Here is a 25,176-nt window from a genome sequence, read left to right as displayed (position 1 = left end):
ATCTGGTATAGATAGTCGGTGACCTTCATTACGTGCAGCGCTGCGTCCATGACTTCCTGCTGGCACTATTGTACGCATTCTTCACGTATATCTTGACCACAGCGTAGTATCGGTCTCCTTTTTGCTTCCGATTAGATGCCTTGTCAGTACTATAATGCCCATGAAAGCATAAGAGTCCCATATTGAAAAACAGCAAGCTGAGAAAAACGCTATTGAAGATTTATATTTGCATTGACCTTTATGAATGGGACAACCATGTTTTGGTGTTTTTTTTCGATATTTTCTAAACAAACCTGGTAATCTTATTTGTGCATTGTGATTCAGTGGTGATACAGAATACAATCCAACAGATAACTCATTTTTGACAAAAATTCATATGGGACTTTTATACTTTTGTGAGCAGTATAGAGCACTGTTCGAATTGTATCCATTTTCGATATTCCTTTGCGGAAGCCAAACTGTATCTTGGACAGCCGCGCCCGCCCTCCGTGCATTCTGTCAGCCTGTTAAGGATAATTCTTTCTAGGAGTTTTCCGAAAGCATGCAGCAGATATATAGGCCTACACGAGGCCGAATCGTCCGGTGGCTTCCCTGACTTCAGCAGTAAAACCAGCTTTTGTACCTTCCACATTTCTGGGACGATGCCTTCATCCAAACACGTATAATATTTCATCCGAAACGGGTTTTTTTATTTCTGTCCGTGTTTGCTTCTTCTTCTTCGCCGTACGGTGCCGATGGTCAGTCGGATTGTGCTTCGAGTAGATCGATTATCCTTAGCTTACCTGGGCAATCAGCTCTTCGTGGCAATACAACTTGCTAAGTTTGATCTCCCGTTTTAAAGCGACCATACCTTCCCGAGACAACACCTTACCCTTTTCTCTATCTGGCTCCTATCTTGATTTCTGAGACCGCCTTCTAACACTGAAACAAACAGCGCGTAGCTTACGGAGCGTCTCATTGCACCAGTAAGCTGGACACCGTCTACTATGTGGCTCCAGTTTTCGCTGCATTGAGGTGTCACAAGCCGTCACAATTCTTCTTGTTAGATCAGTCGCATCCATGTTCTTGGTCCCGCTTTCCGGGCTGTTTTTTTTATTTTACAATGGATAAGACCTTTATGTCCTAGCCCAGTACACGTGCTATTGGTAGGGTCCAATCTACCACACGGGGTGCACTGGGGGCGTGTCGGGCTCGAATGGGGGTTGCCCAGGTACCCCACAGGCTCCGTTAACGATCGAGCATCTTTTTGACCCCCTCGATCACTCATCCCTCGGCACAGGTCGCTTCACGCCTTGGAATTGGGGTTATGACCTATCTTGCTTTAAGTGGTGACCGTGGCCCAGATCATCACAACCATGCTCCTTTACCAGGGCTTTGGACCTGTAGCTCTGGTTCTCAATAGTTCCATGTACGTATATTATTAAAGACATGCTACTATTGAGATCCGTCATTCGCTAGCGGAGTTCACTTCACGGTGTTTTTTTTTTACAATGGAGAAGACCTTTACGTCCTAGCCCAGTACACGTGCTATTGGTAGGGTCCAAACTACTACACGGGGTGCACTGGGGGCGTGTCGGGCTCGAATGGTGACCAGCCATTAATACCGACTAAACTCCATTGGGCTCCGCCATCATTCCTCCCAGGAACTACCTCTCGGTATTACTTCTGGGGGGATGGCTGTACTAAATGTACGCATTCATTCTCACTCACGCGTTCGTACATCCTGTATGAGCCTTACTTGATTGCTCTCTCAATCGCACTTTGATTCACTCTCAAACACTCCCACATGAGGCTGACTTTTGTGCTCACCTTTTACGTTCCATGCGAGGCTGACTTGTGTGCTCACCTTACTCATTCCTTGCTAGGCTTACTTTTGTGCTCGCCCCACCCATACCATGTGAGGCTGACTTGGGTGCTCACCCTATCACCTGATTCACTCTAAATCGTGCCACTCTATTGTACCTTTGTCACTCCCCCTGGCATCCCATGTGGGACATTTTTCTTAGGCCCCACTTCTGACATACCATGCGAGGCTGACTTGTGTGCTCACCTTTTTCATTCCTTGCTAGGCTGACTTTTGTGCTAGCCTCTACCATACCATGTGAGGCTGACTTTTGTGCTCACCCTTAACATGCCGTGTGAGACTGACTTGGATGCTCACCCTTTCACTCCTCTGCCACGCCATGAGGCATCGATAGCTAAGTCCCAATATACTACGCTACGACCCTCCCGTCTTGGCATGAGGCAGTCCACTTATACGCCTATACACTCACTCTTCTGTCTTGTTTCGGGGTAGCTGGGTTTACCCCTTACGCGGTTGCCATTCGCTGCGCCAAACCTGCCTCGGCATGAACAGACCATTCACTCCCTTTTTTGCGCTTGACCTTTTTCGCTCCAGCTAACCAATCACTAGTTAGCCGTGCCCGTCGTCTGTTGCTCGGTTTGCCAGATTACCTGTAGCCTACTGGCAATCTGGATGGTAGCAGCCGAGACTGCGTTCCACTTCTGCACCGATTGACACATCCGCTGAATAAGGGTATCAGGGGTTGTGTCCCAGCCACAGACGTCAAGCATTGCTCTTCTTTCGACGTCGAACCGATGACATGCGAACAGTATGTGTTCGGCAGTTTCGTCTACACCTGGGCAGTCCGGGCAGACTGGGATCTCCGCGTGCCCGAACCTGTGGAGGTACTGTCGGAAACAGCCATGGCCTGACAGGAAGTGTGTCAAGTGGAAGTGAACTTCCCCATGGGGTCTTCCCACCCAGCTCGATATGCTAGGTATCAGCCGGTGGGTCCACCTACTATTCGAGGAGTTGTCCCACTCACGCTGCCATCTGGCGACCGAGGTCACCCTGGTGCGCTCGCGGGCTCCCCTATTTCCACGTAGCTCAAAGCACTCCTCATCTTCCCGAATGACCAGCCCGACTGGCATCATGCTCGCTATCACGCAGGATGCATCGTGTGATACCGTGCGGTAGGCAGATATCACTCTGAGGCACATCACGCGGTAGGTGCTCTCCAGTTTCTGTAGGTAACTGGTTACCCTCAGTGCTCTTGACCATGACGGGCCGCCGTACCTGAGGATAGATACGGCAACGCCTGCCAGTAACCTACGTCTACTGGCGCACACCTTTGAGCTGTTGGACATCATTCTCGATAGTGCCGCAACAGCAGTCGACGCTCTCTTGCATGTATAGTCGACATGGCTGCCGAAGGTCAGCTTGTCGTCTATAATGACTCCGAGAGACTTCAGACTTCGCTGTGAAGTGATCGCGACTTCTCCCACATGGATAACTGCATGTTGTGCCGACTTGCGGTTGTTGACGATAACTACCTCCGTCTTATGATGAGCGAGCTCCAGGCCTCTCGCGCTCAGCCATTCCTCCACCGTGCTGATCGCGTGTTCTGCGGTTAGTTCTACCTTAGGAATTGACTCCCCGTAGACCTCCAAGGTTACGTCGTCAGCAAAGCCGACGATCTTGACTCCAGGAGGGAACTTCAGTCTCAGAACCCCGTCATACATGAGGTTCCATAGCACCGGGCCTAGGATCGAGCCCTGCGGGACTCTGGCGGTAATCGGAACCCTTTTCTGGCCGGCATCGGTCTCGTATCGCAGTACGCGGTTCTGGAAGTAACTTTCCAAGATCCGGTACAGACCCACCGGTAGGCTAAGCCGGTGTAACGAGAGCGCGATGGCATCCCAGCTTGCGCTGTTGAATGCGTTCTTCACGTCGAGTGTCACTAACGCACAGTATCAAATACCTCGCCTTTTCCGTTGGATCGCTATCTCGGCAGTATTTATCACTGAGTTGAGAGCGTCCACTGTGGACTTAGCCTTCCGAAAGCCAAACTGGTTGCTTGACAGACCGTCCGTACCTTCCGCGTACGGGGTGAGCCTGTTGAGGATGATCCTCTCAAGCAGTTTGTCAGTCGTGTCGATCAGACAGATTGGTCTGTACGCCGATGGGTCGCCTGGTGGCTTCCCGGGCTTCGGCAACAGCACCAATTTCTGCCTTTTCCATCTATCGGGGAAACGGCACTCGTCAAGGCATCTCTGCATAGCTAGCCTGAACATGTTCGGGTTCGCTATGATCGCTGCCTTGAGAGCGTTGTTTGGAACTCCATCCGGCCCTGGAGCTTTGTTCATTGCTAGGGATTTAGCCACTGCGAGTAGTTCTTCATTCGTCACTGGAGCCACCATTTCGACCGTGCCCGCACTGTCTCGTAGTGCAGGTGGCCAGGGGCTTGTGGCTCGAGACGGGAAGAGTACTTCGATAATCGTTGCCAACCGGTCCGGAGACCGTTCTGGGGGTGAGGAGCCCCCTTTGGTCTTGGCCATCACAATCCGGTAGGCGTCACCCCACGGATTCGCGTTGGCACTCTCACACAGGTTGTCGAAACACGCTCTCTTGCTGCTTTTAATAGCCTTGTTAAGGGCCAATTTCGCAGCTCGAAACACTTCACGGCGGTTCTCTCTTGCATTCTCGGTGCGAGCTCTTTGCATCCTACGTCTAGCTCTGAGGCAGGCTGACCGTAGAGCTGCAATCTCGGCACTCCACCAGTATACCGGGCATCTACCGTTTCTTGGCAGTGTTTTTCTCGGCATAGTGGCGTCGCACGCGCGTGATAGAACAGCTACCAACGCATACCCGCTTAGACTGTCGATGTTGGCCTCCAGTCCCAGGGCCGCGGTGAAAGCTACGCTGTCGAAGTGATTGGACTTCCACCCGCGTACCTGACAGGGATCTCCCGCCCTCGGATGCTGCACACCATAGTTGATCTTAAAGCGGATTGCTAAATGATCGCTATGGGTGTAGCCTTCGTCTACCCTCCATTCCATGCCTGGAGCCAGACTAGGGCTGGCAAATGTTAGGTCAATCCACGCCGCCACTCCGTTTCTACGGAATGTACTAGCGGAGCCATTATTAGCTAGCACAGTATCGAGTTTCGCAAGCGCTTCCATTAGCGCTTGACCCCTGCTATTTGTACAGCGGCTGCCCCACTCCACTGCCCAAGCGTTAAAGTCTCCCGCTATGACTACCGGTTTCCGGCCCACTAGGTCCGACGAGAGCCTGTCGATCATCTGGTAGAACTGTTCTATTGGTCACCTTGGTGGGGCGTAGCAGCTGCAATAGAACACACCATTGATCTTGGCAATCGCCACACCCTCGGCGGAACCGGGAACCGTCCCGTTGTACAGATTGCCACCATTCCAGACCCATCCGACACCCAATTGCCGTTGCCGGCAGGGATGCGGTACAGGTCTGATAAGAGGGCGACATCTGTCCTCGACTCCGAGACCGACTGCCACAGCAGCTGTTGGGCTGCCGCACAATGGTTAAGATTTAGCTGTGTGACGTTCACGGCTTCTTCTTATTTAACTCACCGAAGGGACACGAAGGTCCGCTCATAGCATGTTTATGGGCTTGCTTCTTAGCGGTGCAGATAAGGCACTTATGTGCCTTAGTGCAACCCCGCTCTTTATGTCCCTCCTCGCCGCAGCGACGACATAGTTTGCTCCTATCTATGCCCTTGCACTCGTAGGCTTTGTGGCCGGACTCAAGGCACCGATAGCACCTATCCACTGAAGGCGGCTGGGGTATGCTAATAGGGCATACCGACCAGCCGATCTTCAGCTTCCCTTTCTCGGTTACCTTTTTGGCATCCGCCTTCAGTAGCCTGAGGTAGGCTACTTGGGTGCCAGGGGGTCCATCTCTCAATCGCACAGAGGCCCGCTCGATTGTGACGTCGCAATGTTCCTTAACGGCTGCTACGACGTCTTCTGCGGTCGTGAACTCGCCCAGGTGCTTGCACTGGAGAATCATTTCCGCTCCTAGCGACCTGACTTGGGCGCCTTCTCCAAGGACCTCTTGGGTCAAGGCCTTGTATACCGCACTAGATTGTACGCCTCGCTTCAGCACCAGAAGCATTTCCCCCGCGTTGGTGCGTCTCACGCTACGCACATCTTGCCCAAGGGCCGAAAGGCTTTCGGCCGCCTTCATCGACTTTAGGACATCGGCGTATTTGTCCTTGTCGGTTTTCAACCACAAGGCCTCGCCTCTGTCCTTGGCCTTCTTCGCGGGCCGCGGTACCTCCGGTGTCGGTGCCGACTTTTTCTTGGTGACCAGCGTCCAGGGGTTTGGGTCCCCCTGCCCCGGTCGCGCCGGGTTGCTGGTACCAACGCTCTGCTCAGCGAGGTCACTCTCGCCCTCGCTTACCTCGCCCAGGCGGCGTTTGGCCTTAACGGTTGCACGCCGTGTGGTGTCAGTTTTTGCACCCTCGCCTGGCGACTTCCTAGAGCGCTTCGCGTTCGACGCCGTCTTGCGATTGCCCTTGCCCTTGCCTTTTCCCTTCGAGGGAACTCGGCCGCCGATTCGAGCGACGTGGCTGCTCCATAGAAGGTGAAGGCCACTGTCTGAGTGCCCGTATCGACCTTCTCTTTTCCCTCCCTCTTGGAGGCCACTGTCTGGGTTTCTCTGTCGGACTTCTCCCGACATTCCACCCTCTTGGCATAAGCCTGCTGTTTCTGTCTTGCGACACGAACAGTTTTTCGGAGTTCCAGGAGACTCTGTTTTAACTCCTTGCTTATATTTTGCTTTGCGCTAGTGTACTCGATTATTGCATCGAGCTGCTCCACCACTTTGCGCATCGCCGATGATGGCCCGTCCGGTGCGTTGGTAGGGCTATTTCCTACCGCTGCTGGGGGGTCACTGGTGCTTTCAGATGCAGCACTCATCGCTCCACTACTCTCCCCACGGCACAGTGGTGCGTTTAATTAATGGTGCTCTAGGAGTTGATTTTAGCGATTTGGTGTGTTAGAAACACTTTTTCAGAATGGAAACCCCCTTCTTTTGATGTATACTGAATTGTGATTAATCCACCTAAAAGTGAGATAGAAAATTTATTTCCACTAACTTTTAAGATAGAGGCACGATGTCAATGACAAAGTTATAGTAAATTTTACTGCGAGAAAACTTGTTAAACATGCAAACTCTCCAAAATGTAATGGTGTTGAGATAAAGCACGTTGTTTGTGGGAGGCACCAAAAGAATCATTTTTTCATTATAACTTTTTTCTGAGATTTTTGCAATTCTTCAAATGTTCTATGAAGTTGTTGAAATTAAGAAATTGCAGATATTTGTCGAAGACGTCAACATTTTTTATTTCAAAACTTAAGAGCTATTGTTAAGAGTGGGTTAAAAATACCACCATTTTGAATGACAGTTACTAAGAGATGTGGAAATATGTGGAAGACATTTCGATTCTATGAGAAAGACAGTGATAAGTACTACAAGCAAAAATATTACTCACAACGAGCATCCACCGGCCTGTATATAAAAATACTTTCCGGCAATGTATGTTTTTCATTTTGTATCAAAATTATTATGACATTTTAAGCATAACTTTTTATAGCAATTGATTCTATGTGTTATTTTATTCTACGAATATTCTAAAAAATCTTTGGAAATGTCAAAGTACACATATGAATCCAAAACTCTCAGCTCTGTAGTCTCCAACTTATGAATTATTCCCAAACTAGCACAACAACAAAAGTGATCAACTAAAAAATGCGCAAAATTTTTTGGCTGTCTTTACAAGAATAAAAACCATTACAAACAGTATTAGGGTTACTGCGCCCTAATTCATCTTAGCTCCTCTATTCATCCCACCCATTGGAACTCATTAGTTAGAGAAGTATTTGCTATCTCTATTCAACGCATTAGCTCAAAAAGTCTAACTGTACTGCTTCTTAGGAACGAAGGAAAGATGGTGATACTTAAGCGCAATCCAGTCACTCTAAGTCGAGTTATCAACGAAATATTGTGACATCCCGACTAATGAGATGGATAAGGGCTCGTCTACCCTATATGCCGTTTTCATGAAACAATTGCGTGGCCGGAATTGTCAATAATTCTTTTGCAAGCACGCATTGAATGCTTAAATATTTGAAATTAACCCTAAAAAAGGCAAGCGAAAATTGTGACTTCATAAAGCATCGCTTCTAAGACCCAATGAAACCAAGAGCCTCTTTTTTGTCGTTTTACCAGTGAGAGAATCAAAAGCCCGAAAACGCTCGATCATTTGTATTTCGAATTACAAATTCATTGAAACTAGGGAACTGTAACTAGCCGAGCCTCTGAGACCCCTCCTAAGAATCCTAAGTAGCAACTCTGACTACACAGTCATTTCGTGAAAATGATATCTAATACTCTTTGCTATGGTTCATACTCATGCAAATGCAGTAAACCTTTTTAGACGTCTCTAGTGTTCACTTTCCAAATCCTGTTAATTTATGAATAGTTTCAGATAACAGAAATTCAAAGTTCACGTTTTATATGTGTATTTATTACTCTCAATGATTTTTTAGAATATTCGACACATAGAAAAAAAATCGCTAAAAAATTTATGCTGAAAAAATCGTACTTATTTTGTTACAAAATTAAAAACATACATTTCCGGAAAGTATTTTTTGTATACAGGCCGGTGGATGCCCGTTGTAAGTAGTATTTTTTCTTATAGTACTTGTTACTGTCTTTCTCATAGAATCGAAATGTCTTCCACATATTTCCACATCTCTTAGTAATTGTCATTCAAAACGGCGGTATTTTTAACCCACTTTATTTAATAACTCCTAAATTTTGAAATAAAAAATGTTGACGTCTTTGACAAATATCTGCAATTTCTTAATTTTAACAACTTCATAGAACATCTGAAGAATTGCAAAAATCTCAGAAAAAAGTTATAATGATAAAATGATTTTTTGGGTGCCTCCCACAAACAGTAGTTTTCTCGCAGTAAAATTTACTATAACTTTGTCATTGACATCGTGCCTCTCTCTTAAAAGTTAGTGGAAATAAATTTTCTATCTCACTTTTAGGTGGATTAATCACAATTCAGTATACATCAAAAGAAGGGGGCTTCCATTCTGAAAAAGTGTTTCTAAAACACCAAATCGCTAAAATCAACTCCTAGAGCACCATTAATTAAACGCACGTTTTGGTACCATTGCGACCACTGTGCACGGGGGGGGAGACCTCGCCAAACCACCTCTAGCGAAGGGGTTTGGTACCTCCGACTGTTTATTTTTATTATTTTTTGTTAACTCCATGTTTAATCCCACGAGTAGCGCGAGAATAGATGTCCGCCACGCCAGAGCTCCGCATTAACGTGGTAAGGGACGCTTACTGTGGGGGTTGCCCAGGTACCCCACAGGCTCCGTTAACGATCGAGCATCTTTTTCACTCCCTCGATCACTCATCCCTCGGCACGGGTCGCTTCACGCCTTGGAATTGGGGTTATGACCTACCTTGCTTTACGTGGTGACCTCGGCCCAGATCATCACAACCATCCTCCTTTGCCAGGGCTTTGGACCTGTAGCTCTGGTTCTCAATAGTTCCATGTACGTGTATTATTACAGACATGCCACTATTGAGATCCGTCATTCGCTAGCGGAGTTAGTTCCGGGCTGTCTGAGCATGTATGTGTAATTTAAATATTTAAATTCACATAATTTTTTCAGAGTTGGCGGAACCGATTTGCACATGTTTACACGGAAAGCGCCATGAATTAAAAAAAAAATTGGGAATATTATTCATGGAAATATACTTGTTTTATGCACTTTTCTATAAAATATAATGTACTGATGTCCAGCTGCTAGCGACCAGTAATAAGTATGACCAGTAGTTAGAAGAAAACACTTAGGATCTCGAAAATCATTATTAATTTGATAAGGCTTAGTGTGATGTTCGGACAGAAACTGGAAACTGCGTTGATAACCTAAAATGCTTTATAGAGCCATAAATCGTGTTCGTAATACACGCATTCATCGCAATTTTTCACTAGTAAGTAGTTGATTTTTTATTATGCCTAGTTTATATTGAACTTTTTGTTCAAAACAAAACAACGCGACTAAGCTCATTAATATCGTGGAATTGTTAGCTCTTTTAGTTAATCTAGTTTATACTAACCAGTGCAGCTCCAAATTACACGCTACTACAAAAAATCAAACATTGAACAAACTTTTCAAGTGATAAATGCAACACAAAACCACGTTTGGCAAGTTTCGTATACCCCCAAAATCTTGATTTATAGCAAAAAAATCAATATTTTTGAACCTTTCGGCATTAAAAAATTAACTGGGCTGTCATTTTTAAGTCAATTTGCAAATTTTAATATTTATGGAAAGAAGAAAGAGAAATCTTTTCAACGCTGTATGATGCTGTTTTGTAAGAAATATTGTGCAATTTGTGGACAACAATATGAAAATAGCTATTTTTTGAGATTTTTTCATGAAAAAATGCAAATGGTTCAATATGTTTTCAAAGGCACGTTCTAGTTCTAATCACAAATCGAAATTTAATTCCACTTCCAATGATATTCTGATCATCAAAATCGGTCGAGAAATGGCGGAATCATTCGATTTTGCCTAAATTAGGAATTGTCTCCCATGAGTCTTAAAGGGTTTATGTGGCATTGCTACTGTGCTCAGCATTGCACCACAGCGGTAACCTCGAAATTGCATTTTTCGCCTTAAGAGGCCAAGCGCGACAATTCCTTACTTAGGAATAAATAAATAACTTTGCCATTTTCAGTCCGATGTTTATAATCAAAATGTCGTTGGTCGCGGAATCAACTGTTCTTTCGATTTGTGATAAGAACTAGGACGTGGGTTTGGAAAAATGTAGAACCATTTGCATGTTGTTCATGAAAAACTCTAAAGAAAATGACAATTTTCATATTGTTCTCCATAAATCGTACATTATTTCACACAAAACAGCATAATATAGTATACTGTTAGAAAGGTCTATATTTATTTTTTCCAGAAATGTTAAAAAACGAAAATCGGCTCAAAATGACAGCGCACGTAATTTTTTATTGCCAAAAGTCCCAAAAATTAGATTTTTTGCTATAAATCAAGATTTTGTGGGAATACAACACTTTTCAAACAGTTGAACAAGTATCATAACAAAAAATAAACATATCGAAGAAACAACCACAGTGAACCAGCTAAATATTCAAAGTACGCCAAGTATAGTTTTGGCGTGAATACAAATAATATCATGATTACTAGGTTTATTATTCATAATCTCAAGAACATGGTCACGATTTTCGTAAATCAGTTCACATTATCGTGTTTTTTCGGGAATTGGAGTTTTCTGTGTAGTTTCTAATGATGAACAACAACATTTTTGGGTATTTGAAGTATATTTGGTTTCCGAAACTTACCACAACTCACGTTATTCAGATGCAAGACGTATTTAATACTGTGAATTTAGTAGGCTTCCAACTACATTTTTCTCGATGAACCATTTTGGTTTTCTCATATAAATAATAGCAATGAAATCACTCAAAAACTCCAGTTCTCAATAAAGACTTAGAGCACCGTATGTCATTAAGTTCATTAGGATCAGGTCGTCGTGATAGAAAAATGTCAGCGTTTTTTCTTTATAGTAAAGTTTAAAAATCTTCAAAAGCCTAACCTCTAGTGCACTGGTACTATGTGGGACGCGCGACTCACTGTCGTGCCTAGCCACTCAAAAGACTACTAATCCTTTTTTTGGAGAATGTCTGCGTGTTCATGTGTGTGTAGATAAGCCTGTGTCATTTAAACTCACACTTATTTCACAGAGATGGCTGAACCGATTAACTTGTTTTCAAATGAATGCTATTGAATATTTGTAAATCGAACAACCTCGTTCCGGAGTTACAGGTTGAAGATTGCGGTCACGCATCAAATTCTCATATAAACTGGTAAGACATCATATCCACCTGATGCAGTACATATTGAAATCCGTGCAACATGACTTGGATTTGCATGTCTACATCACTAATAATTAATCAAAGTAGCTTTGACAACGTTGACTATCTATGATTCCTGGGGAGCTTCCCAAGCTCCTAAGTTAATATTACATCTTTTTCTTAGCGAATTCTTGACCGATTTTTACAAACTTACTTTCAAATGAAAGATACAATACTCTCATTGACCGCTATTGAATTTCATTCACATCAGCGTTTTGGTCATACGGAAATGTCCCATATTAACCAGTAAAATCGTAATATTTCGAAGGTTAATAATCTATTTTGACATCGATATCAAATAACTTCGATATGCACTGTTGGCCAATCAAAGATTCTTTGAATATTTTGTCCACCATCGACAATTTCGGTGGTGCTGAATTAAAGTATACTGGAGAAATAAAGTAGCATCGGTCCTTCGGTGATGACTGAACCGGTTTTCAAAAACTAGTTTCCAAATGGATTGTATGCGATTAGGTGTTCTAATTTGTTTATTTGCGGGTCTTTACGTTAAATAGTCACTGTTCCTTTTGAGCGCGAAGTTGTTTTTTGAGAAAGCGTCTGTTCATCCGGAATGGAAATCAGTGTTGTAAGGATTATATAATTAAAAATCGGTTATATGAAGATGAACTCCGGAACCTTCGTATTCATTGAAATGAAAACTCCAGAAGTGGACGATTTAATACATTTTTTAATTGTTTATCGATCAATACTAGGACTGCTCCAATGGATTCAGCAAGTGATTATTCGCTATCAGTGTCTCCAAGCATTTACTGGATTGAAATGGGAAAAAATATTGAGCTCCGTGATATGCTAGTTTCAATGAGAAACTCATCTTGAAATGTTATACAAGTCATTGTTGTATTTTTATTCAAATTACGCACTGAAAATTCAAAAATGATCATATCCAAAATCGTTCGACTGGACCGAGAGCCGAATTTAGTTATTATGTGATTCAGGCGTTCGAAAAAGATGTCTTACCAACTAATTTTGAATTTCAAGCATTATCCCGGGAAGAACTGATTGAGAAGCATACTTCGGCAGTGACAAAAAATATTCGGAATCACTAATAAACTGTACTTCATGTTTAATGGAACATATATCTATCATGAAAAAAGCTCTAATTATGAGTACTAATGCAGGTCGTATTCTGAGTAGAAAAACACTACACGTAATGAAAAATGCTTTTTTTATTGCCTAAGGATACTTTGCCGTAAGTATTATTCACAATATGTCAAAGCCAGTGTGTGTACATGAGGTAAAACCGGAAGCTTCCGGTGATATGACCTGAAAAAAATACTAACTACCGTGCGCTTCCTTCAACAAGGATTTCTATGGAGACGCATGGTAGTTGGATATAATTGCAGTGGGAATATCTTACCATTATGTGGTTTTGATCAAGTATATTACCCGTCCACATTTTTTAAAAATATGAAAAAAAATCAACAATACACATCAAAAAACAAATAATTAAATGATAAAAAGTTTATATTAGTAATAAAATTGTAAGTAAAGAAATAAAAATTGCAAAAATTTCTGATATTTTTTTACATGAAATCCTTTTCAGAAAAATATGAAAAAAAAAGTCAAAATGTGCCTCTTAATGTAAGTAACAATCGTGATTTTTTTCAGATTTTTCCCATGAAAGGATTTTTTGGAAAAAAATTAAAACGAAATTCGTAAAAACCACCCTAGCTCCCCCAATATGGCCGCTTAAGGGTTAAAACTTTGCAAAAATATTCTCTAAGCAAAACTGTTTCAAATGGGTTATTACAATTCCACTTTGGCTTGGGGGTACATTTCACATGCTTACCCAGCTATACCCTTTCATAGTAGCGGTTCAAAATAAATGTAGTGAACGACATTCATGGCTTATATTTGAAGATTGGAAGTCCATTGTAATTTGTGGAACCAGAATCTGAAGAGCAAAGACATCGGTTGTGGGATACCAAACTAAACCAAGTGTTCAAAACACTGATGGATCTGGTTCCAGCTCTATCCCGTCTGCTATCGATATCGCTAAGTCATCTGCGTTGACTCCTTCTAGCACCTTAGGGTAATTCGATGCTCATTTCCGAAGTCGAAGACCGCCATTTCTCAGCAGCCCGTCCAACTGAATCCTTAATGCGGTTGCCTGTGCTGGATCGTTGGTACCTGTGATGGCATCGTCGATGTAAAAATCTTCCATTACTGCCCTTGCAGCCAATGGGAACCTATTCGCCTCGTCCAAAGCAAGCTGCTTCAATGTCCGGGTCGCCAAAAACGGCGCTGATTTTGTAGCGTATGTGATGGTAGTGAAGCGGGGCATCACTACCATTTATGTTTATCTTTTCCACGTCCGCGACAAGCATCACCAACCGTGTTCGACATCGTAGGATTATGCTTCGCAGGTCGTCTTGTATGACCGGTCCCGCGAGCAGTGCATCATTTAAGGACACGCCGGATGCTGTTTTGCATGAAGCATCAAATACCACCCTCACACGAGTTGTCGCACTGGACTCTTTCACAACTGGATGATGAGGCATGTAGCAACGTTGCACTTTATTTACATCAGCTTCCGGAACCAGCCGCATGTGCTCGTACTCATTCGTGGTACTGACGTTTTAAATCCGGATTTCTCTGGAGTCGTGTTTCCATCTGTATAAATCTACGCTATGCAATGATCCTGGAATCGCCAAGCCTCAGAATCGTGTCCTTGTGCTTCGGGAGTGATACAACATATCGGCCGTCACGTTTTCGTTGAAATGTTAGCTTGAAATGTTCCTCACATTGTATCTCCTCCGGCGAGTAAGTGTAATCTTGACTAATCTCGTCACATCGCCAGAAACGGGTCAAAAGCTCCTCCAAACTATCCGAAATTACAACATTACAGGCCGTCGTACGATTATTGTGCATAACCGGCTACCTTCCACTGACTACCCATCCGAAAACAGACTCTACCAAGAGTGGCAGTGTATCCCCAAGAGATATGCGTTGTCCAGTACGAAAGAAGTCGAAAAATGATCCCCCTCCGAGTATTAAATCAACCTGATGCGACTCGAAGAATGAAGGATCCGCAAGCTTAAGTCCTTCTGGTATTTTCCATCCACTCGTGCTCGTTGGGATACCAGGTATAATCGTGGACAAACGAGGGTGTATATTGAGCTTCACTGGTATTTGGAAATCAGAAACTCGAGACTTGACGATAACTCTGACGTAGTTGGTAACCTGTTCTACCTTTCCATTGACTCCGATTACGTCCAAATCCTTTGGTCGCCTTTTTGATTTGAGGATTGTACTGAACCTTTTGGAGACCAGATCGCATTGACACGCACAATCCAACAATGCCCTTGCCGGGTACTCACATCCGGACTCGTCCTGAACCATCACCATAGCCGTAAGAAGCATTACACCCGTAATAGGAACATGATCAGAGTTATAGCTTACTACCTGGACAGCTGCTACATTTACGTTGCTACTACTGCTACAAGATCCCTCCTCTGTCGCCTTATCAGTAGAATCCTTGGAACTTGTATTGGAATTGTTCGGTTTACCGTCATCCTTGAAACAAACTAACGTGTGGTGCCTGCCCTTGCACCTTCGGCACGTGTATTTGGAGGAACATTCCTTTGCCTGGTGTCCACGTCTAAAACAGTTGCGACATAGAGAATTTGTTCGCAAAAGATTCTCCTTGTCGTGTACAGGCATACCCTTGAAAACCGTACACTGATACAACGGATGGGTTTCTGGACAGGCCGGACAACCTTTGGACGAAGATGCTTGAAATGCAGCGTTGCATATTTTAGTCGACAATGGGAATTTCCTTTTGCTGAGTTGAGCTGAATCATTCTTGATTGTTTCCTGCTTAGTCGATATAGCTTCTAACATTTGAATTCTCCTGCGCATGAAATCTGTCAAATCCTTAAGTGTCTCATCTTCCCTTGATGAAGACAGATCTTCCCAACTCCTTCTTGAGGAACTGTCAAGCCGCGAGCTTAACATGTGGAGCAACAGTAAGTCCTTATAATCTGCTGGCTGGGAGACGATATGATCAAGAGACTTCACAATTGCTTCAAACGACTCAAGCAGCATATGCATTTCTTCGGCGGATTCCCTTTTTATTGAAGATAGCTCGAACAGGGCCTGAATTTTCCTCTTCTTTAATAACTTCGTGTTTGAGTACCGCTGAACTAGCATATCCCAAGCCACCATATAGTTTGCCTTGGTGAGTGGTAGAGTGTTTACGAGATTTAACGCTTTTCCTTCCAGTTGCCTTCTTAAATAATGAAATTTGTCCACCTCTGGAAGATCCGTTTGCCAGTGAATAAGCGACATATAGAGGTCATCTTTCAGTCTATCGAGCAAAAACGACTTCAATTCAAAAAATCGGTTTTCGAACACCAATCTATCCTTAACGTTCGATTCTGTATCCACATTACCCTCATGTGCCGCTAAGTCATCGACGGCGTCATTCATTTTATCCCACAGCGGTTCTAGACGTTCCAGCCGTACCGAAAACTCACTGGCCTTGGAGTTTACCGTACACTGCTCGATGAATTGGTACATATTATTGAATGAGGTCTGCAATCCTTTCAGATTCGTTTGTAGAGTCTTCAGTGTGAGAGATTTCCCCTTCGATGATGTTGATGGCGCCATAGTTGTAGACAATGAACCGAAAAAATAAGACCACAGTAGCACAACCTCAACGGATTAGAGATATTGGAGAGCCAATTACCTGATGGCTCTTTGAATAGAGCCTTGTATGTTTATTTAGCAGCTTCAACAGAAACAGATCCGTCCAGTACCACCAAAGTCTCGTACCGTTAAGTCGATGAAAAAACGGTGCCGAATCCAATATTTGATGACAATCATACAGTCCGTATGTAAAGTATATGAAAGCGAAAGCCGAGAATAGCATAAACCGATTTGCTAGGTATGGTTGGACAGCCACTAACCTGCTTTATAATATAATAATGCCTTGTATTCAATTCGGTGCCAAGCCAAGCCACCTTAATGACGCTGATTAGAATGGCGGACAAAGCTCCTTTGCTTTGTCGAGACCAAGAGCAATGGCGATCAAACCCCAACAGCCTAAGGTGTGCAGCAGCCACTGATACCGTGAAAACTCGTTTAGTCCACAGGTCGAATCCTTCCAGGATCCGGTTCGAAGGACCAGCTGTTTAGATGTTGCACTGGTTCTTTAGTCCGAGCGGTAAAACACTGGTCCGGGAAATGTTCAAACCCCGTTAGAATATTGAACGGACTTTACCAACTACTTTCACCGTGAAAAATAGTAACTTGGATGTGACAAGGTGCGAAATAACACAATGCACGTTGTATCCGAAACACCACGTACTAAATATAAATTTATTGCTCGCAATCTTAATAACTAGTCACATGTATAAAATAATATAAAATTTCGCTTTAGTTGCACACACTGTAGGCAAATGTAGCTGACTGGAGTCTGTAGCTTCGACGCTGTCCCTTTTTTAACTGTAGCAATTGAAGACGCTCACCGAGCGCGGGAAAGAAAAAGCTCGCAGCTGTGAATATAGTGTGTGTTATCAGTTGCCGATATCGAAGGTTATCTCGATGGTGGGTTACACATGAACATATATCTATCATGAAAAAAGCTCTAATAATGAGTACTAATGCAGGTCGTATTCTGAGTAGAAAAAGAAACTACACGTAATGAAAAATGCTTTTTTATTGCCTAAGGATGCTTTGCCGTAAGTATTATTCACAATATGTCAAAGCCAGTGTGTGTACATGAGGTAAAACCGGAAGCTTCCGGTGATATGGCCTGGAAAAAATACTAACTACCGTGCGCTTCCTTCAACAAGGATTTCTATGGAGACGCATGGTAGTTGGATATAATTGCAGTGGGAATATCTTACCATTATGTGGTTTTGATCAAATATATTACCCGTCCACATTTTTTAAAAATATGAAAAAAAAAATCAACAATACACATCAAAAAACAAATAATTAAATGATAAAAAGTTTATATTAGTAATAAAATTGTAAGTAAAGAAATAAAAATTGCAAAAATTTCTAATGTTTTTTTACATGAAATCCTTTTCAGAAAAATATGAAAAAAATTCTAAATATGCCTCTTAACATAAGTAACAATCGTGATTTTTTTCAGATTTTTCCCATGAAAGGATTTTTTGGAAAAAAATTAAAACGAAATTCGTAAAAACCATCCTAGCTCCCCTAATATGGCCGCTAAAGGGTTAAAACTTTGCAAAAATATTCTCTAAGCAAAACTGTTTCAAATGGGTTATTACAATTCCACTTTGGCTTGGGGGTACATTTCACATGCTTACCCAGCTATACCCTTTCATAGCAGCGGTTCAAAATGAATGTAGTGAACGACATTAATGGCTTATATTTGAAGATTGGAATATGCGGCAGTTCTTTTTTCGCTTGATATAGGAAAGGACTGCAAGCAAAATATTAGTGGTCACCTAGTATCGTTGAAGGGGAAGTTGTTGGCCGTTGAAAACCAATACACTGAAAATAATACACACGTTCTTTCAAAGTGCTAATGGACGAAATTCAAGGAACATTTTATTGATTTTCATATGCAACACACGTCAGTTTCAAGTGTCCCTCCTATGATTTCGCCATCTTGATATTCAGATGCATATGAAAACAAGATGGCGGATACACCAAAAGCGCAGTCACGTTCCTCGGATGAAGAAAAATTTAAAGCGTTCCGTTTTCCTGAACATATTTGTAGGATACTTTCAAGTATGTTTAGAAAATACTTAAAATATTAGAAAATATATTTTTTTCATCTGTTATAGAGCAAAACATAGATCTGGACAACGGAACATAGATCTGGACAACGGAACGGAAGTGCTGGCCGAACAGCAACTGGCCCGTGTTGTCACCGACGAAAGTAACAACACCACGATTATTTTTGAGGTGAATATAATGAAAATATAATGCACTATGACACATTAACTATTGCCTAATGTTTCTTTTAATTTATAGCAGGATTCTGAAGTACCGGAGGCCGTAGCGGTTGATAGCCCACCATCGTCCGATACGATTTAACCCGCTGCAGTTGACGCTCCATTGTCTGTTGAGCTCACAGACACCTCTGGCGTAATCTTACCACGTTCCACGGATGAAACGGAAGCTGTACCGAGTACATCGGGATTATCGATTCCTTTTTTGTAGGATCAATTCAATCGCATATTTGACCCACTAAAAATATTTTTTAGTTACATGCTGTTTTAATTGTAGACGAGAATGTATTGAAGCAAATAAATCGTCACAACATTTAAAAATATGTTTAAACATTCTTCCCTATTATCCGAATAAGTGGATGTTATTCAGTATTAATGTTGTTAATTTTTGCAGGTAACTGATTACCACCCGCAACCTACTGAAAGCAATAATCAATTTAAACCTGAACTGACACCGTCAATACCAGCAAATATTTTAAAAGCAACGATCTTGGGGCAACAACTTCTAAAGCTTGGTACTCGACGAACGCCGTTCTCGGAGGCCCGCCAATCTGAGCTTTTTGGGATTATCGCCGAGTGGCATCTGGCCCACATATCCAAGACGACCGATAGTGACGTTCAACAACACGCACGAACAGTGAAACTTATATTTAAACACGAAAAATTGGTATATGTTAATAAAATGAACATAAATTATGTAAAAGTTCCTAACATTTTCCTTTTTTTGCAGGAATCGTATTATCTACCTCGTGGAGGAGAAAAAAGAAACCTAGGTGGGAAAATCTACAACAAGATCAATACCCTCAAAACGAAAGCACGCAAACGAAAGTTTGAAGATGCGCAACAATCAACATTAGTTGCTATAAAAAATTGTGAAAATACGAATCAAGCTGAGGTGGCTAAGAAAGAAGACCTTCAATGGTTGTACCAAAATGATGGCCCTTGGACAACGGTACTAGATAAGTGGAAAGGGACTTTCCAAACTCGGGAACGCTTTCTTGGTAAAGCAAACACAAAAGAACACCTCATTGCAACAAAACTCTGGCGATTCATGCAATTAGTACGCGGTTTTCAACTGGTAAGCATATGTGTGCGTGAGTTTAGTGGCTGTGTGTTGTATTTGTGTGTGTTTTATTGAGTTGAATGTCGCCTAAACCTGAACTCCTTGCAATTCAATATCCTCGACCTCCCGATAAAGATAGTGTTCATATATATGGGCTTATGATTAATTTATCATTCTAACATTTACAGCTGGATATCGATTATCAGTTGCTACGTTTGGCTCCAGATTACGACAAGGATTATTGGGATTTTAAGTTGTCCCATATACTGAGTTGCGTAGGGCTGTATTTCCTACATCGTACGATTGACACATTATCTTGCGAATTACTGGAAATTTTAAATAGCCCTGCTAAAAGTGAAGGTTAGTTTTACCTGCAAATTTTGCTTACGTTTCTTTAAAAACACAAGCACTATACTAATACTCTAACTGACGTTACAGACGCACGAATAACTGCATTTCTATTACTATTGAACTGTGCATTGCATCCAACTAAAGTGACAATAACTTATAAACTAGGGTGACCATATCACGCGAGTGAAAAACCAGGACAGTCCAAAAGAGACTACCACCCTCCATCACCTCTTAATCGATTGTGCCTTCTCCCCACGTGTTCGGCAGCTAAAACGTTCTATTCGGCAGTAAAACAGTTCTGGGGTCTTACAGGCATAGCTTAGCCCAAAAGTCTTGTCTCTCGATCTGAGAACTATGATCGATACAGCTGCAAAAACTACCATTGATTAGAAATTCCTCCAGTTTATCAATTGTTATATGAAAAATAGCGGATTGGTTGGTGTAAATAATATTAGTTTGAGCGCGACCTTCATACTTATGTAGGATGCTAGACTCGACAGGATAGTCGCTGTTCAGCGTCCAGTGAAGCCATGTCCATCGTGGATTAGGTACTGCTAACATTGACCCTGAAGTGGTTCCATAATCACCAGCTAGAGAAAGCACTCAATGAAATTATCCCACTATAGTTATTGATGTTTCGTCATTTCCCTTTTCATGGGTTCGCGGATTTCCAGTAAGACGAAAAAATGCCACTGGAAAGAGAACCCAAGTAAAAGCAAAGCCACCAAAACGTCTTCTATTTGTATTCTCAGAGGCGCTAAAAGGAAATCTTTGGATCCTGGATTGAAAGGCAATTTAAGCCGGGAAGAAACTCTAGTTATCATTGTTTCATCGGCCAGAGATTGGTCCACAACTGGAACCATTTCGATTTGTTCGTCTGCCAAATTTCCTTGAAAATGGATCACACTGCCGTGATACGCATAAGAGGCCCATTTACTATCGATTTTCTATACATATGGGACTGTTATGCTTATCACTGTAGTACAGGTCATTCACATGTTATGTACGAACGCCTCATGCTTTTCTTTTCATTTTCCACGTAAGAGAAGAAAGTTGAGAGATTAAAAAAAGACATCGGATGGTACAGTATTTAAAATTTTGTTTGTCGTATTTTGCTTGAGGGTGAATTTACGTTGCAATTATGGTTGCGATCGGTCATAACAGCGATCTGAACAAGAGAAAATAAAGCGAAGACTCAGTAAAGAAAAATATTTTAGGCTTACAGGATAAAAACCAGGACAAATCAAGCGTTTTCCTTGGCTTACCAGGACGCCAGAAGATGTTCTTTGAATTTTGAGCTCCCTTGCACCTATAGTTGATATAGTGTACCTATAGTTGCAAGTCCCATAAGAAATCAATGGGATTTGCAACAATAGGACCCGAAATCAGCGATTGCACCACTATTGGTACATGTGTTCCCATAGTGGTACAAGCGGTTTTGAATACATAAATTGGTTATTAAACCCTTTTTTTATTTTTCCTATGAAGTAGGGATTGAAAGCTTTCGTTTAATGTAATAACATTGCCCATAGGTCTATTCATCGATTTTTTAACAAAAGTTTTCCTTAAGTATGCGACTATTGGTACATCCACCCTATATCTTTTGTACGAGAGCTTGAGCAGACTGATCGGATAAATCATTTCATGAACGGTACGGCATGAAAAGACATTAACCCTCTAGCGCCCATTTTTTGCCTTTCTCATATAGAAAGGTTATGCAATCACTCTGAAAAACGTCAACCTTATCCCGGCCCGGAGGGCCTAGTGTCATATCCCATTCGACTCAGTTCGTCGAGATAGGAAAAAGTCTGTATGTGTGTGTGTATGTGTGTATGTATGTGTGTGTATGTGTGTATGTGTGTGTGTATGTGTGTGTGTATGTGTGTGTATGTATGTGCGTATGTGTCAAATAATGTCACTCATTTTTCTCAGAGATGGCTGGACCGATTTGCCCAAACTTATTCTCAAATGAAAGGTGCAACCTTCCCATCGGCTGCTATTGAATTTTGAATCGATCGGAATTCTGGTTCCGGAATAACGGGTTTCAGAGTGCGGCCACACAGAAATTTTTCTTATATACTATAGGAAAAATTAAAAATAGAGTTTTTATTTTTGATGCTAAATGTGTTCAAGGTGCATGAAACGTCGAGATTTGATGCAAACTGGAAAAAAAATTTGACGACGGTTCACTTTTTTGGATTTTGGCACATTTTTGCCTTTCTCATATAGAAAGGTTATGCAATCACTCTGAAAAACGTCAACCTAATCCCGGCCCGGAGGGCCGAGTGTCATATCCCATTCGACTCAGTTCGTCGAGATCGGAAAAAGTCTGTATGTGTGTGTATGTATGTGTGTATGTGTGTGTGTATGTGTGTGTATGTGTGTGTGTATGTATGTGCGTATGTGTCAAATAATGTCACTCATTTTTCTCAGAGATGGCTGGACCGATTTGCCCAAACTTAGTCTCAAATGAAAGGTGCAACCTTCATGTCGGCTGCTATTGAATTTTGGATCAATCGGAATTCTGGTTCCGGAATTACGGGTTTCAGAGTGCGGCCACACAGAAATTTCTCATATAAACTATAGGAAAAATTAAAAATAGAATTTTTATTTTTGATGCTACATGTGTTCAAGGTGCATGAAATGTCGAGATTTGATGCAAACTGGAAAAAAAATTGACGACGGTTCACTTTTTTGGATTTTGGCACATTTTTGCCTTTCTCATATAGAAAGGTTATGCAATCACTCTGAAAAACGTCAACCTAATCCCGGAGGGCCAATTTTTTTTTCGACTCGCATAAGGTTTCTGGATTTTAACAGGGGCGTAGTTGATGGTTTACGGAGAGGGGTTACACCCCCCCCCCCCCTCTACTGTTCACTCCCCTCCTTTAAAAATCTCTTTAAATCACCCATCAGACCACCACCCCATCCAGCCCTCACACCCCTCCCTTTCAACCCCATCATCTTTAAACCACCACTGTATCACAAATCATACCAATTTTAGCTGGGGAGTCGTTCGTTCATGGGACTTTCGCCCTCCTCACATACCCACCCCCGCATGACAAAATGAGTTAGCAAGCAGATAACATTGATCTAATGCTGATTAGGCTAATGGAGTATGATATTTTTTTGTTTCAAGTGTTTCACCGTCGTAACGTAGCTCATCAAGTTCGTGGCTGGCATGCCATTGTATATAAGTGCAAAGTGTACTAAGAATGTAATGGACATTTCCACAATTATGTTGAACGTAAAAAGCCTCCGTGCCATAGTTTAGAGAAATGAGAAAGGCACAATTGCACCGCTAGGTGGATTAAAACGGGTTTTTTGTTTGAAATAACATTTGTAGGTAGGCTTCGTGATGAGAAAAACGAAAATAATGTTGATAATTCTTGTAAGTAATGGATTTTTCATTAAAGCCATAAAATAAGTAGGCCGGTCTTGAGCACCAGGGCGAATAAAATACAAAAAAAATCTTCTGGTTACTTCAACATAAGCGAATACAGATGGTTGCTTATATTTTGGACCTCATCAGAACGCAAATTACCTAAACTGTAGGGAGTATTTCTCTAGTGCTTTGATTGTTTAATTAATCACTTCTAATTTATACTAGGTGAGTTCAGGGTCTGCTGGAGATAGTTTCACTTATCATGTTTTATTGCGAATTTTTTCTAAAATCCACATCTTGACATATCAGCCATGCGCCGCCAAGCCGTGCACCGAATCACGCGCCTATTCACTTTGCATTAGTGCAAGCAAAAAACGATTTGACCTTTATTTTTGTTTTGTCCGCACTCATGTGTGAAACATATAGCAACAAATCGACGAAATGCTAGTTTATCTCGGGATAGACAATATTTTTTTGAATTTAAGAAGATCACGTTAAAGAGAATGCGTTGCATAAAAGAGCAGACTGTTGGCTGCATCACAGAATTTTCAATATGTGATGCGGAAATCTCGCCAACTTAAGACAATACGCACAATGATGCGTTCTGACCACTTTTTATGATAAAGTATAGATATTTTTCAGCCTCAATGTTCCGACTTTTTAAATTCGGCACACACTTCGTATTCAAAAGCGAATTTTCGAAATTGAACAGGTAGAATTCACAAGTAAACAAACAAAAAAAAACAAATTTTGTTTGTGGTTACGGCTAGGGAAAGCTCTGTTCGCGCGCTATCGAAAAATCTAGTCATTCGTGGAATAGCTTTGGACTCGCCCTAAATAACAAAAAGGCTGAAATTTAAAAACTTCACCTAGTGTAATGAGCCTATTTTCACCCTAACCATGTGAATCCGTTGGTTAGAGTGGCGTTAGCCATCTTTATTCAAGGCATTGATTCAAATCTCGACAAACATATTGTTACGTTTAAGTTTGTTTGCTGCAATAATTAGAAAATATTTAGCATTTAGAATAAAATGTAAACTCAAAAAGTGAAAACAAATGCATCCCTACGCACACCGATCGCGCACAACCCTGCGCGAAGATTTCTCATTTCACCCGTAAACCAACAAACATGTGGCTGTCTCGTTCAGTCAATCTATGCTGCGAATTCTCACTTACTCACCTTGGCAAATAGGAGAGCTTTTGCTCAGAGAATACACACGTACGGCGATGCAAAGGGAGGGGGAAAATGTACTTTTGCATATAAAATATTTAAAATAATCCATAAAGAATTGTAAAACGATCCATAAAAAGTTGTCCATGTTCCATAAAACACAACTGAAAATCCATAAAACAGTGTGAATTATCCATAAAAAGGGGTGATTTGATCCATAGATTATGTAAAATTGAACCATAAAATGGTCGCAAAAGAGCACTAAAATAGTAATAAAATAGCAATGAAAATCAACCAATGCCCCATAAAAATATTGGAAATGTTCCATAAAATGATACATTTTGCGCCATAAATTTACAGACATTGATCCATAGAATATTAACAATGTACATTAAAACACGTCGATATGTTCCATAATATCGACAAAAATGTTCCACGGTATTACAAAA

The 25,176-nt window shown here is 41.9% G+C and overlaps 1 protein-coding gene and 1 long non-coding RNA gene across 3 annotated transcripts in view; one reads left to right on the top strand and one right to left on the bottom strand.

The window, feature by feature from the left end:
• The window catches only part of LOC131682910 (uncharacterized), a 70,695-nt gene extending 51,584 nt beyond the window's left edge, over positions 1 to 19,111 (top strand). Inside the window, exons 2-3 of the long non-coding RNA XR_009304252.1 lie at positions 18,590 to 18,710; positions 18,780 to 19,111. This is a non-coding gene — a long non-coding RNA (uncharacterized LOC131682910). The remainder of the gene's footprint in view (positions 1 to 18,589; positions 18,711 to 18,779) is intronic.
• LOC131682906 (uncharacterized) overlaps positions 1 to 25,176 on the bottom strand; it is an 834,740-nt gene that overhangs the window by 49,417 nt on the left and 760,147 nt on the right. The window lies entirely within an intron of this gene.

This window comes from Topomyia yanbarensis, chromosome 2 (assembly GCF_030247195.1).
Source record: "Topomyia yanbarensis strain Yona2022 chromosome 2, ASM3024719v1, whole genome shotgun sequence".
Taxonomy (NCBI): domain Eukaryota; kingdom Metazoa; phylum Arthropoda; class Insecta; order Diptera; family Culicidae; genus Topomyia; species Topomyia yanbarensis.
Note: the sequence above shows the minus strand (reverse complement) of the source record. Positions and strands in the feature narration are given on the sequence as shown.